Genomic DNA, 14,720 nt, shown 5'->3' on the forward strand with positions numbered 1-14,720 from the left:
CTCTATCTTTTGAATGTGGGCTTGCCCATGTGACTAGTTTTGCCAAATGATATATTAGCCAATGCGATACAACAGAGGCTTGGAAAGTGCTTGTGCTTTGGGGCCTGCCTTCTTGCTTCTCTTGCAAACTAGAGAACACCAAAATAAGTGGTTATTGATTTAAGCTACAAAAGTTTGAAGTCTTTGTTATACTGCACAATCTCACTGACACAACTGCTTTCCAACATTCTGTTTGCTTGCAAAACAATCATTTCCATGTTCAGTATTAAGTCAGAGTAAAATGATCTGTTTTTGTTCAACCTTGCCCAATTACTCTTCACTTTAAAACAAAATCTAAATATTGAATATCTTGGGGGAGGACATCACATGCTAGTCTCTTTGTGTTCAGTACATATATAGATTCACTAAAACAGGCATGGCAATGTCACCTTTAAATATTTGTACGTTTCTTCCTCCTCTGAGAAATAAAAGCTTCACCCTTGGCTAAAGTTCCCCATCGCTTTGAAATAAGACTATGTAAAACACTGTGGCATGATTAGTGGTGGTTTACAGTAAAATATTGGTGTTTTCTTATGGCTTGAAGGCAGTTCCATATGTATGCTTTTCTTTTGTCAGGGTAAAATAAAATTGGATGTTTTCCATCACAAGGAATCCCCTGAAGAATCACAATAAGACTTTTTAATATATATAAATTTTATCACTTACTGTGTTTTCTTGAAGAATGTGAGTGTTTTCTCATTTTTGGAAAAAGCTGACTGGCAAACTCACTGAATTATAGCCTTTTTTTAAAAGACTGCTTTCATGAAGTATAATTTACATACCATAGAATGCACTCACTTAAAATGTACAATTCAATGGTTTTTAGTATTAATATATTCGCGGCATTGTGCAACTATCAACACAATCTAACCTTTGAATCTTCGTTACCCCAAAAAGAAATCCCATCCTGCTCCTCTAGTCATAGAGAGCCACTAGTCAGCTTTCTGTTTCTGTGGATTTGTCTGTAGTGGACATTTCATATACATGGGAACATACCATATGTGGTCTTTGTGCTTGGCTTCTCTCCGTTAGCATAATTTTTTTTTTTTTTTTTTTTTTTTTTTTAGACAAAGTCTCACTCTATCACCCAGGCTGGAGGGCAGTGGTGCAGTGCAATCTCGGCTCACTACAAACTCTATCTCCCAGGTTCAAGCAGTTCTCTTGCCTCAGCCTCCTAAGTAGCTGGGATCACAGGTGTGTGCCACCACACCCAGCTAATTTTTGTACTTTTAGTAGAGACAGGATTTCACTATGTTGGCTAGGCTGGTCTTGAACTCCTGACCTGAGGTGATCCGCCCACCTTGGCCTCCCAAACTGCTGGGATTACAGGCGTGAGCCAACATGCCCAGCCAGCGTAATGTTTCTTTGAAGTTAATTCACGTAGTCTTGTGTATCTGTGTTGCATTTTTGAATTGCTGGATAATATTCTATTATGTGAACGTACTACACGTTTTGTTAATATGTTTATCAGTTGATGGACATTGGGATTGTTTACAATTGGGCTATTATGAATAATGCTGCTATGAAATTTTACATGTAATTTTTATATGGATATATGTTTTCATTTTTTCTTGGGTTCATATCTAGGAGTGGAATTACTGGGTAATACAGTTACTTCATTTTTAACCATTTGAGCAACTGCTAGACGGTTTTCCGAAGCAGCTGCATCATTTTACATTTCCACCAGCAGTGTATGAAGTTTCCAATTTCTCTAAATTCTTGTCAACACTTGTTATGTCTTTTGATTATAGCTTTTCTAGTGGCTGTGAAGCAGTGTCTCATTGTGGCTTTGATTTATATTTCCCTAATGGTTAAGTATCTTTTCATGGTTATATATCTTTTTTGGGAAATGTCTATTCAGGTCATTTGCCCATTTTTAAATTGGGTTATTTGTCTTTTTCCTGTCCAGTTCTAAGAGTTCTTACATCCTGGATAAAAGTTCTTTATCAGATTTCCTGTTCTGTGGGTTCTCTTTTCACTTTTTTGACGGTGTACTTTGAAGGACAAAAGTTTTTAAAGAGGTTCGACTTATCTTCTTTTCTCTTTTGTTCTTCATGCTTTTGGTGTCACACCTAAGAAACCATTGTTCTGGTCACAAGGATGGTGCCACCCAAGATCACAAAGATTTACTCCTATGTTATATTTACTTTTAAGAATTTTATAGTTTTACTTCTGTGATTCACTTGGAGCTAATTTTTGTCCATGTTGTGAGGTAGGAGCCTATCTTCATTCTTTTGCATGCGAGATACCATATGTGGTCTTTGTGCCAGTTGTCCTGGCACCGTGTGTTGAATAGACTGTCTTTCCCCATTGAATGGTCTTGATACCTTTGTTGAATGAAACAGCTTTTGTTTGCATTAACACTGATACAACTCTGGGATTTGCAATTTTGTTTACCTATTATGGGAAAATATCTTTCTTCTTTGAAAGACCAAAACACGTGGGAAGACATACATAAACACCCCAGACACACACACACACACACATACACACACACACACAGCCTCTGTCTCTCACACACACACTCATGCACACAGTCCCTTCTTTGCCAAAGCCCCATGTAATCCCTTCATGACCCAGAATAATAGTATTTGAAAGGAAAAGTTGGTATGCTGGAGTCTTCATTCACATATTACTACAACTCCAAGTCAGTTGCAATAGTTTGGCTATGATATGCCAGTAGCTAAATAGTTCATGACAAATTGCTTATACTGCTTAACTTCTTTGTAGTTAAGTATTTCAACATTGCCTTCCCCACATGTTGCAATATCTTATATATGCCCAGAATTAGAAAGGTTTATGGAACAATGAGGCAGTTTATGTTAGATAGTTGCTAGGGAATTAAAGAAGAGAAGGGAAAACATGTGTCCAGTCTCTAAGTCTTTGATTACGAAATGACTTGGGCAGCAAGTGGTTTCTCAAAACGAGGAGCATGGTATGGCAGGATCATTAATCAATGAGCTTTTTGGGAACTCGGCCTGTTTCATAGCCTCAGGAGACATAAAAGAGTCATATAGTTTAACATTCCAGCTGTAGGTAGGCCACCTAATTATTCAGCATTCAACAAAGATTTATTGAGCATCTACTCCGTGCCAGGCATTATGGTAGGTATTGGGGAAATACCTAGTGGTTTTCAATAACACATAATCCCTGTCTTCATGGGAGTCGTATCTTCATTATTAATACATAATTACAAATATAAATGTAATATTGAAAATCTGGTAAATGTCATGGAAGAAGTGGCACTGTAGGGGCTAAACATGGGTGAGGGTGCCTGGGTTTGAATGCCAGCTTTGTGGGATTCTTGAATATTCAACTTCTTCATTCCCTTTTCTATAAAATGAGAGTACATACATTTTTGAGTTTTTATGTGGATTATAAATGATGATTCAATCCATGCTTAGAGCCAGCCTGCATCATAGTAAATAGTCACTAAATTAGTAAAGTCAGGGTACATGATGCTGTGTATTCCCTAATTCTGTATATTTGAAGTGGGATGTTGCTTTCTGTAGAGACTTTGGAGTGAATTGGCTTTTTTTCCATTTTAATTATAAAAATAATTTGCTTCATGGTAAAATATTACATAATGGTTAAATGTTAGGTTAAAATCAAAGACCTTACCCTTTAAAAATCTCCTTTTAGTACTGGTCCCCTAGAGGGAGCTAGAGGTAGCCACACTCAGTGTTTCTTGTTTTCCCTCCAGATGCGTTATTTGTGTATAACGATATATATGTCTGTGTATTTACATATAGATTAGTGAGGTTTGTCTTAACACAATGGAGCCATAGTATCCATATTACTACACTACTTCAGACTTTTTAAATTAATAAAATGACCTGAGAATTTGTTTCTATGTCTTTTCATATAGGTACAGATTTCCTCTCTTGTTTTTCATGGTGTAGTCTTGTATTATATGAATGTACCAACCTACCTGAGACCTTATTAAAGGACTGTGCTGCAGTCATCTCTATACATAGATCGTGACCTTCACAAATTTCAATTCAAACTTTATAGACACAGTTTTCCCAGGTGTCATCAGTTGCCTCTGCCTTCTTACCATATGGAAATGGGCTTCCCCTTACTTTTGTGTACTTCTTTTTTTTTTTGAGATGGAGTTTTTGTTGGTTTGTTTGTTTGTTTTTATGAGATGGAGTCTCTCTCTGTCACCCAGGCTGGAGTGCAGTGGTGCCATCTCGGCTCGCTACAAGCTTGGCCTCCCAGGTTCACGCCATTTTCCTGCCTCAGCCTCCTGAGTAGCTGGGACTACAGGCGCCTGCCACCATGCCCGGCTAATTTTTTGTATTTTTAGTAGAGACGGGATTTCACCGTGTTAGCCAGGATGGTCTTGATCTCCTGACCTCGTGATCCGCCCGCCTTGGCCTCCCAAAGTGCTGGGATTACAGGCGTGAGCCACTGCGCCCGGCCTGAGATGGAGTTTTACTCCGTTGCCCAGGCTGGAGTGCAGTGGCATGATCTTTGCTCACTGCAACCTCTGCCTCCTGGATTCAAGTGATTCTCTTGCCTCAGCCTCCTGAGTAGCTAGGATTACAGGCACGCACCACCACACTTGGCTAATTTTTGTATTTTTTGTAGATATGGGGCTTCACCATGTTGGCCAGGCTGGCCTTGAACTCCACTCCTGAGGCAAGTGATCTGCTTGCCTCGGCCTCCCAAAGTGTTGGGATTATAGGTGTGAGCCACTGCACCCGGCCACTTTTGTGTACTTCTGACACCACCTGGAACTTTTCCTCCCACTCCACCTTGAAAAGATCCTGAAATCTAGATTTCAGCCAAATCAGAAATCCAATGTCAAATCCAGATCAACATAAACAACTTAATAACAAAGACAATACGGAAACAGCCATAAAAAAAGACTCTCTTTGCAGATAGATGTAATTCTGTTATAAAAAGAGTTTTTTCCAATTACAGTTCATCTAAGGACATTATACTGCTAATCAGGAAAAGATAATTATATTTACTTTGAGAAGGTTTTAGATAGCCTTGTTGTTCTATTGCTGCTTAATTATTTTAATAGATTAAGAGGGTGAGTAGGATATTAGCAGCATTGTAGAGAGAGTGTATAAACTCTGTTGGCTGAGTATAGCAGTAATAATTCTGATATGATGACTGTGTGTCTGTGTCATTTGTTTGCAACTTACGCCACTAATTTTTTTTTGTTTTTCTGACGTTTTTAAATTTACATTAGATTCTGATTTTGAAGTGCAAAGGACTGTTTTTCTGCATGAAAACTCCAAAAGTCCTTTACATCGATTTGTCTTGTCTGTGTCTGTTTCAGAGGACAGTGCTGCTGTGAGTTTGACGAAGTGGACATCACCTGCAGTCAGTCCAGAGCTGCCCAGTGAGTACTTTACCGCCTGTGTGGAGAGTCTTTGGTTGTAGGTTTCTAGAACTTTCAGTCTGTAAGATGAATCCCTTCATTCTGGCTGATGCTGCTTCTGAAATGCCTCTCAAAAGTGATTCACAGACATCTTCCTTGATGCGGCAGAGCATTAAGCAGGATCTCCCAGCACTTTCTAGGTTCAATTTTATTAATTTCACTACTAACCTTGGGCACTTTACCCTTTGCTAGATTTTCTACTTGCTCTCTGCAATAGTGTTGCCCGCATTTAGTAAGCATCACATGTTTTTGAAGTGATCATTGTCTACAATTCTTTCTGGGGAGAAATGTTTATGTGACTTGTTTTCAGTCCTGTGCAGATTTTGCTTAAGAAGATGCCCACTGATGTGAAAAATCACAACTGTGTACATTATCAGCAAAAATCCTCCATTTGGGGGGAACTACCAGGGGATGATGTAAATAAATTCTTCCAGTGCTCCCCTAATGGTTCATTTTACAAACCTTTAAAGAAACGCAAAAAGGGGAACTGGAAATATCTTTATATGGCTGATTTGTTTTATTTATAAACTGTAACTTGCCAATACGTGTATTCCAGAGCCAGAATCCTAGTGAATATGAGACATGTTCTTTTATAATCCCTTGAGCAAATTGCTGTTTGTTTATTTATTTATTTTTGAGACGGAATTCTCGCTCTGTCACCCAGGCTGGAGTGCAGTGGCGCAATCTCGGCTCACTGCAACCTCCGCCTCCTGGGTTCAAGCAATTCTCCTGCCTCCACTTCCTGAGTAGCGTTACAGGTGCCTGCCACCACGCCTGGCTAATTTTTGCATTTTTAGCAGAGACGGAGTTTCACCATGTTGGTCAGGCTGGTCTCAAACTCCTGACTTCGTGATCTGCCCACCTCGGCCTCCCAAAGTGCTGGGATTACAGGTATGAACCACCGAACCTGGCTGAAATTGCTATTTTTTAATTGCTGTTCCAAGTAAAGCATTTGGACTATGTATCATTTCTTACCTCATTTTATAGTAATGGCGTGAACCAGCAACTTTATTGTGTCTCCTAATAGGTCCTCCTGGAGGATCTGTTCCTCTGGGCTGTTGGCATTTAATGGCGGAGTTTTTTCCTCCAGCGTGTTGCATGTCATGTGAGATACTTCATTATCTTCTGGCAGTGCCTGTGGCTGATTTTCTTCCGGCCTTTCCATGAGGGGAAGGAAGAATCGCACAACCTGACACTTCTCTAAGTGGTCAGTGTTTAATGATGACAAGAGATATCCAGAAAGTAGATTTATTATTGAATGTTGCTATCTATTTTTAGTCAAGTGCGCTATCTTTTACTACTCCCCAAGGATGACTCATAAACCATGTCTTAGTAGGCAAAGAAGAGTTGGGGAGTAGGAGGGACTGAATAATTCTCTAGGGACTTTAAATCAGTGTGGACACATCATCTGCTTTTCACTCCTTCATCACATTAATCTGGACTATCCACTTTCTCTGGATAAGAGTTGTATTATCCTTAAATAGGTCATTTTTCATCAGCTGTATTTATAAATGGTTCCTATGATGAATTATGTGCTTATTGAATATAAACACTTGATTCAAGAGTCCAAAAAAAGAACCCCAGCAGAGCTCAGAAGTTTTGTTAAATATGTTAAGTTCAAAGAAGAAATTCCTCTACATTAAGGAGTATAAATGCCATGCATTTAATTTTACAAAGGCTTGGCTGGGTGTGGTGGCTCACGCCTGCAATCCCAGCACTTTGGGAGGCCAAGGCGGGTGGATCACAAGGTCAGGAGATTGACACCATCCTGGCTAACACAGTGAAACCCCGTCTCTACTAAAAATACAAAAAATTAGCCAGGCATGGTGGTGGGCGCCTGTAGTCCCAGCTACTCAGGAAGCTGAGGCAGGAGAATGGCATGAACCCAGGAGGCGGAGCTTGCAGTGAGCCGAGATGGCGCCGCCACTGCACTCCAGCCTGGGCGACAGAGGGAGACTCCGAAAAAAAAACTTTTACAAAGGCTTTGGATGGCTCCAGATCCTGGGGCTGAAACAGTACATGGGCAGTGTACTCTCGTTCTCACCCAATAGGACCTGATTAGACTTGGAGCCCCAGATGTCACCTGGTGGTTGGTTGCTTATGTTACGCTTGCCTTCCTTCCAGAGAATCCTTCCATATGTCCCTCCATCCTTTCCTAAAAATAAAACCATTTGGCCTCTACTCTAGCATCATTCACTTGCTACATATCTTGAATTGTGAGTTGTTTTTAAAATACTGAACTAAAATCTGATTCTTCTATAATATCTTCCCATACTCAAAATTGGAAACATCTAAACTCTGGAACCTGAGCATTTCTGGCTTTGTCTTGAAATGCCTGCTTTACTTCCCCACACTTCCAACGGTGAGCAGCTCTGACTCTATGTCAGTTCTAAATGTATTTTTTAAGGCCTATTTATATGCAGAGTAGGCATTCAGAATATGTTCTTATTTCTATAAAGGCAAAAGGTATATTTTGGATCTTGCTTATATGTCACATTCAATTTAGCTTTTTTTTTTAAAAAAAAAACAAAACGAATCAGTGTTGGTCAATAAACTCCTAAAATAGAAAATATTTATTTAGAGAACAAAATGACTGTTTTTGAATGAATTATCCTCACCCTTGCATTAAGTGACCTTTGCATTGGGAGCTTTAGATTGGCTCTTGCTGAAGAGGAATGCCTTAGTTTAGTCCAATCAAAAACTGCTTTCAAGTTTCAGGAAAAGAAAGTAAACAACCCTTGATAACTTCTCTCCTGTGGCATTTTAGTTTGGAAGATACACTGTTCTTCTGAAAAACCTATCTAATGTTGGGGGTGCTTTCTTCCTTTTAAATTGTTTTAATTAAATATTCATTATAGACCGGGCACGGTGGCTCACGCCACCCAGCATTTTGGGAGGCCGAGGCATGCGGATCACCTGAAGTCAGGAGTTCAAGATCAGCCTGGCCAACATGGTCAAACCCCGTCTCTACTAAAAATACAAAAAAAAGTTAGCTGGGCATGGTGGCACATGCCTGTAATCCCAGCGATTCGAGAGGCTGAGACAGGAGAATTGCTTCAACCCAGGAGGCGGAGGTTTGCAGTGAGCCGAGACTGTGCCACTGTACCCCAGCCTGGGTGACAGACGAGACTCCATCTCAAAAAATATTTATATTAATTATATACAGAATTTATAACATTAGTGTTAGGCATGCAGCTCACCAAACTTAATGTTGACTTTTCTTTCATTTTGCCTCTACTTTAGAGCCTTACTCATTGTCCTGTCTTCTCTTACACCTTGGAGACATAGATATGTTGTACCAGCTATTAGCATATTTTTTTCTTGATCTAAGATCTATGGCCTAAGGTTGCTGCAGTGCTCTATAGGAATGAGGATGCTTCTTATTACCCTGTAAATACTTTAGTTATTTCAAACTCTTGAGTGTTACAGAAGCTCTTATCCATGGTACAACAATAGCAAGCACAAAAACCTGTGGTTTCTTTCACATTTTCTTAGAGCACATTCATGCCTGCCAAGAGTCGTGAGATGAGCTCTCCAGAAGCAGACTGAGAAGAGGATTTCTGCACAAGTGGTTTATCAAGGCAGGGCTCCCAGGAGAAACTAGTGAGTGGGGGAAGGGAAGGGAAAGGGAAGAAGCCAAGCAGGGGATGATTCAAGCAATGTGCCTGCCCCAGCCTGATCCTGGGGGCAGAGTTGGGGGGTGCAGTGGGCAGCTCTGGAACATAATTGCTCCCTAGAGTCTGTTCCACATCAAGGCAATGGAGCTGGGCTTTTCCACTCCTGCATTAGTCACTGACTGTGGGCAGGTAAGAGAGGGCTATAAACTTCCAAGCACCTCTGCTGTCTTCATCTGCATGTGAAGCAGCTTCGGTGGTTGAAGAAGGTTTTTCTTAAGAAATGTTGGTACCATCCCTTAGCAGCAAAGCACACAAAAGCCGGGAAAGGGCACACAAGACCATTAAAGGGACCCAGTGTTATCTGGGCAGGACACTAGAGTGTCTGCTTTACCAATCCACATTCCATCTTCCTCCCTTCCTCACTCCTGCGGGCACATTTTTAATCCTTAGCCCATTTCCTGGTGTAGCTTAAGCACTTTCAGAGGCTGCATAGGATTATTTTTCCTCCTCTGAGAATGGAGTCAGCTACTGGTTCAAAGAGCTAAGTCCTAAAGTAATTGCAGCGTTGGGAGACACCTAGGTAATTTTCAGTGAGTAGAATTTCTACATATATTAGAGTTTTAGAAATAGAAAACTTGACATTTCAAAGCTTTCCTTAGTAAAATCATGGATAATGATTTCAGTGCCCTGAAAGAAGAGGTGAGGATGTCATGTGATTGTATGATTGGAGATTATTCTTACTAGAAACATTTCCAGGCACACAGGTTAACTTTATTATTCTTCATTCTCATCTCTTTTAGCCATCCTTTATTTTATTTCCTAATAGTTCACCTTTGCCTTTGGAAGTATTTTCTTTTCATAAGCCTTTAAGGGAAATATATAGTGTTTCTTGGGCACCTTCTATTTATTTATTTTATTTATTTTATTTTGTTTTATTCTATTTTATTTTATTTTATTTTGACAGGGTCTGGTTCTGTTGCCTAGGCTGGAGTGCAGTGGCTTGACATAGCTCACTGCAGCCTGGAACTCCTGGGCTCAAGTTATCCTCCTTCCTCAGCCTCCTAAGAAGCTGGGACTACAAGTATGCACTACCATACCTGGCTAATTTGTAAACTTTTTTTTGTAGAGATGGGGTCTAGCTATGTTGACGAGGCTGGTTTGGAGCTCCTGGCCTCAAGTGATCCTTCCAACTTAGCCTTTCAAAGCGCCAGGATGACAGGCATGAGCTACTGTGCCCAGCCCTCTTGGGTGCCTTCTATTCAGTACAGCACAAAATTTCATGATTGTTCACCTGATGTCCTAGACCAGCCAACACTGTCCAATAGAAATATTATGTGAACAACATAGAACATTTTGAATTTTCTTGTAGCTTCATTAAGACAGCAAAAAGAAAGAGGTTACAGCAGCCTAAACTGGAGGCTGGAATGTCCAAAATCACAGGTGAAATTAATTTTAGTTACATATTTAACTTAGCATATCCAAATAATTATTTCAACATTTAATCAATGTAAACATTATGGAGGTTTTACCTTTTTTTGTCCACTGAATATTTTGTACTTAAAATGGCTTTCAAGACTAGCCATATTTCAGTGCTCAAAAGCAACATTTGGCTTGTGATACCATATTGGCCAGTGCAACTTTAGAATATTATAGAGAAACTCTGGTAAAAGGCCTTATTCTCTTTGAATAAGACTCTTAGTCAGTGCTTCTGAATCTCCCAGCTTGGTAACACTACTCAGTAAGGAAATGAGCCAGCACCGTGGTCCAGAGAGAGTGAGCTGATCTGTCCTTGAGGTGCTATTGCTACTTCCATTTTTGGATTTAGTGCCCTGTTGTACATGAATTAGGATTAAAACATTTAGGTTTGGCAGCTCAGATGTCACTGATAACCTTCAAAGGTCACTTAGAAGATAGTGGGCCTTGAATGGAGGGTAGAAAGTAGAAAAATTTTAAAGAGGAAAGGGAGGGAATTTCAATGGGAAAAAAAATCTATATATGTATATAGTGTGTTTTGGGGGAGGATTCTAGAAAAGTTTGGGTATAATACTTTTATGCAAACTCATGGGGCTGGAGTGTTACATATACAATGAGAAAGGTATAGTTAGTGGCCAAACTGATACCAGACTCAAAGAGTCGAATTTTGCAGTACATGAAATGAGATATCACCATGACATAGTATATACGTTGGGACCTATTCTGGTTATTTATTGTTGTGTAAGAAGTCACTTGAAGATATAGTGGCTGCAAACAACAGCAGTCACCTTTTTACCTCTCAGTTTTTCTGTGGTCAGGAGTTAGGGAAGGGCCCGGCTGTGCATTTCTGGCTTGGGTTCTCTCATGCAGTTGCAGTCAGGTGGCAGCTGACGCTGGAAGAGCAGGCAGCTGGTATGGCTCAGCGTTTCTTCCTCCTCACCCAGTCTCATGTGGTCTTTTCTATGTGGTCTCTCTTCATGGGCAGCTTTATTCTCATAGCATGGCAGCTTCAGAGCAGGGGAACAGCCTGCCTGGGCTTCAGTGTGATTATTCTGTCCAACCAGGTGGAAGCAACATTGCTTTATGACTTGGCCTTGGACGTCATGCATGGTCACGTCTATCACATTACAGTAGTCCTCTCTTATCTGTAGGGGTTACGTCCCAAGACCCACAGTAGATGCTTGAAACTGTGTTAAGTACCGAATTTTATATATGTTACATTTCTTCTATTTGATAATCAAGATAACTACTAGTGGCCAATGAGTGGGTAGCTAGAGTGTACAGCATGGATAAGCTAGACAAAAGGATGCTTCTGGATGTGAGAGATTGCATCGTGTTCCTCAGAATGGGATACAATTTAAAGCTTATGAATTATCTCGGGAATTTTCCATTTCGTATTTTTGGACTGTGGTTGACCTTGGGTACCTGAAATCATGGAAAGCAAAATGGCGTCTGCCCAGTTTCAAAGGGAAGAGACTTATGAGTTCAACTCTCAGAGACAGGAGTGTTGAAGTCACAATGTGCGAAGATAATGTTGCAGCTATTTTTGGGCAATATCATCTGCCTCAGGGACCCTCTCCATTGTCACTTCTGTACCCATCTTGCTCTCTTGAGCTGTGCTCTGGGAGTGCTGTGGTATGAGCACAGCTTTCATTCCTGGGCACCCTTCTATACAGCCCTTCTATACAGTGGCTCTCTCTTCTCTCCTTACCCAGTAAGCTGGACTGGACAGTCCTTAACAAAATGTAAAGTCTTCTGCTTAGTCACTAAATGGCCAACCCTGGCCCTCCGTTTATTTTTCATTATCTTTCCTTCTTTATTGTTAGAGGCCTTCCCAAGCAGTGGGCAAACACCAACCCCAGCTGTTCTTCTCTCATTTTTTAATTTGTGGAGCAATTGAGAGAGAGGAGAGAGAAAGAGCAAAAACAAAAAGGAGGAAGAATTTTCTAACCCCTTACTGGTCTTACTGAAAAGACTTGTCTTACCTTCTCCACCTAAGGATGTCATCTCCAGAAGACAGAATTCTTCGGTTTGGCCAACTGCCAGGTTTTTCTCACCATCTTTCCATTTCTAGGTTGATTCTCCTTCGCTCTGTCTCTTGCTGTCCCTGGCCAACTGGGTTTCTCTTCCCAAGGTGATTAGAAGGAAAGGGGAAAAGCATGGGGCCAACGCCATGACCTTTGAGAGAGAACTTTCCTAACAGTTGCTAAGCTCAACATTCTACCAAATACTGTTCCCTCTGGTTTTCATAGGAAAATCCCTCTCCTTTGCCAGAATCTCATCTTTACCTCAACATGGGCTCTGAAACTAGGTGCATAGTGAGCATTGACTTGCTTTCTTTTCCCTCCTTTCTTTTGTGTAGTCATACTTTCAACTGGAAAAGATTGAAATGCCAGCTGTGTAAGAGTTTAGGGGAAGCATGCTGAGTTCTGCAACTTATTTACTATGAAATGGATTCAAAAAAGCTGATGGATGGATAGACCGATGAATGAAGGGCTAGATATTCAAAAAAGCTAGTAGCGTAAAGTGTTCATTGTAGAATCTAGCTGGTAAGTATATGGGTATACTACCCATATATATCACATAGTATATACTTACGCTGTATAAATATACATAATCTTAATTTTTTTCAACTTTGTAAAAGAAAAAGTTAAGAGAAGCATTAACCATAAATTATAGTAGTGGGATACATTTGAAAACAAAATGTTCATTTCCTACTTAACAAATGCTTAAGGCTTGTCTTGGTTTTCAGTTGAACTTTTTAAAAGGTTGTATTAGCATTGTTAATTGTTCTACCTTCAGTTTACCTTCAAGGTTTAAGGGAGCTGGAAAAGATCTAACAGTCGAGTCTAGAAAAATAGTCTAAAATTCTAGCCGTTGCCGTTAGATTTTGTAGTTTCTTTGAGCTTGTCACATATTGCTTGTGAGTATGCTATTGAAGTCATTGTATTACGGTTGTTTTTCTGTGTCATTTCCTGAGGGCCTTTGTGGTGGCAATAGTAAGAACGTCTTATTCCAAAGATAGGATTTCTTGTTTCCTCACCTGTTCCACACACTCCCGTGTTAAATTGGGCATTCTGAATCTTTTCCAGAACTGAAATATGGATTTTTTCCCCTGCATTGGGCATGTTTGCTTTGTTTTATCTGCTTCTATAAGAGAGAGGGAAAAATATAAATCCAATTCAGCTCCCTGGATTATTTTTTGATATATCAATAAAATGTTTAAAGTCATTGGAAATTGTTGCATTTGAAAAGTTCTTAACTATTATACTTTTCTGAAATGAAAAGAAGAGCAGGCATCTTGTCTTTGCTGTCCTCAGGTGGGAAAGGGCAGCTTGCTGAGGACTGAAGACTAAAATAAACCCTCCCAGGAGAGGAACCGGCCGGTGAACTTGGCTGCAACCACCTTGCAGATCAGCTGCTTCATTCCTTTCCATATTTTGTGGCCTGTGGGGGGAATCAAGTGTCACAAAAGCAGGAAGAGAGCAATTTGAGGAAGACTCCAGAGGCGCTGCTGGTAAAAGTGCTGACGTGATCTCCTGACCCTTTCCGTATGGCTGGAGGACTGGTGGTTTTATAGTGACCATTCAGGTAGCTGGGAGGAAGCAGTCCTCCTGTGAAAAATAAGCTGTAAGAAACTGTTGCAACAGTTGTGTTTTTTTATACTCCTCATGTAATAATAAAGTGGTCTAGAATTTGGATAGATGCCATTACATTTTTGCATTGGAGGTATGTTAAAGAGCCCATACTGAGCTAATAGAAAAATAGAAGTTAACCCACTCTTCTGAGCAAGTAGAAGTTTATTGAAAAACTGAATGATGGCTCTTGGTGATTTTTAAGTTTGTCACCTGGCTGGATACATCACAGTGTGGTGGGAAGAATGTGAGCTCTGAAACCTGGGACCTGGGTTGTCCCATCTGTAAAATGAGCACAGTATTACCTTTTTCATTGGTTTTGGAAGTATTGACAGGGAGATGGTGAATATATAGGACTTTTCTTATTGCAGATACTGAGAATCTTCGTCCCCATTTTCCTTCCTTTCCTATAGATGCTGATATTATAAAACAAGATTTTCATGAGGCTCAGAACTAATTTCTAGTGAATTCACTTATTCCTCCTCTTCTGTGGGCTTCTGCTCTTTCTTCTGTACAAGTAGAAAGGAATTAAGAGTCTGCAAGGCACCGATGTTGAGG

General features: G+C 40.2%; 1 protein-coding gene across 17 annotated transcripts in view; it reads left to right on the forward strand.

The window, feature by feature from the left end:
- PLCB4 (phospholipase C beta 4) overlaps nt 1-14,720 on the forward strand; it is a 435,586-nt gene that overhangs the window by 142,102 nt on the left and 278,764 nt on the right. For 15 of the 17 annotated variants that reach the window (XM_034947281.4, XM_034947277.3, XM_055104916.2 and 12 more), the window contains one exon: nt 5,336-5,398. The gene's annotated coding sequence lies outside the window, so the exon portion shown is untranslated. Of the gene's footprint in view, nt 1-5,335; nt 5,399-6,237; nt 6,329-14,720 lie in introns of all 17 variants that reach the window. The other 2 variants (XM_063601096.1, XM_063601097.1) reach the window with 1 other exon arrangement.

This window comes from Pan paniscus, chromosome 21, assembly GCF_029289425.2.
Source record: "Pan paniscus chromosome 21, NHGRI_mPanPan1-v2.0_pri, whole genome shotgun sequence".
In the NCBI taxonomy this organism is placed as follows: Eukaryota; Metazoa; Chordata; class Mammalia; order Primates; family Hominidae; genus Pan; species Pan paniscus.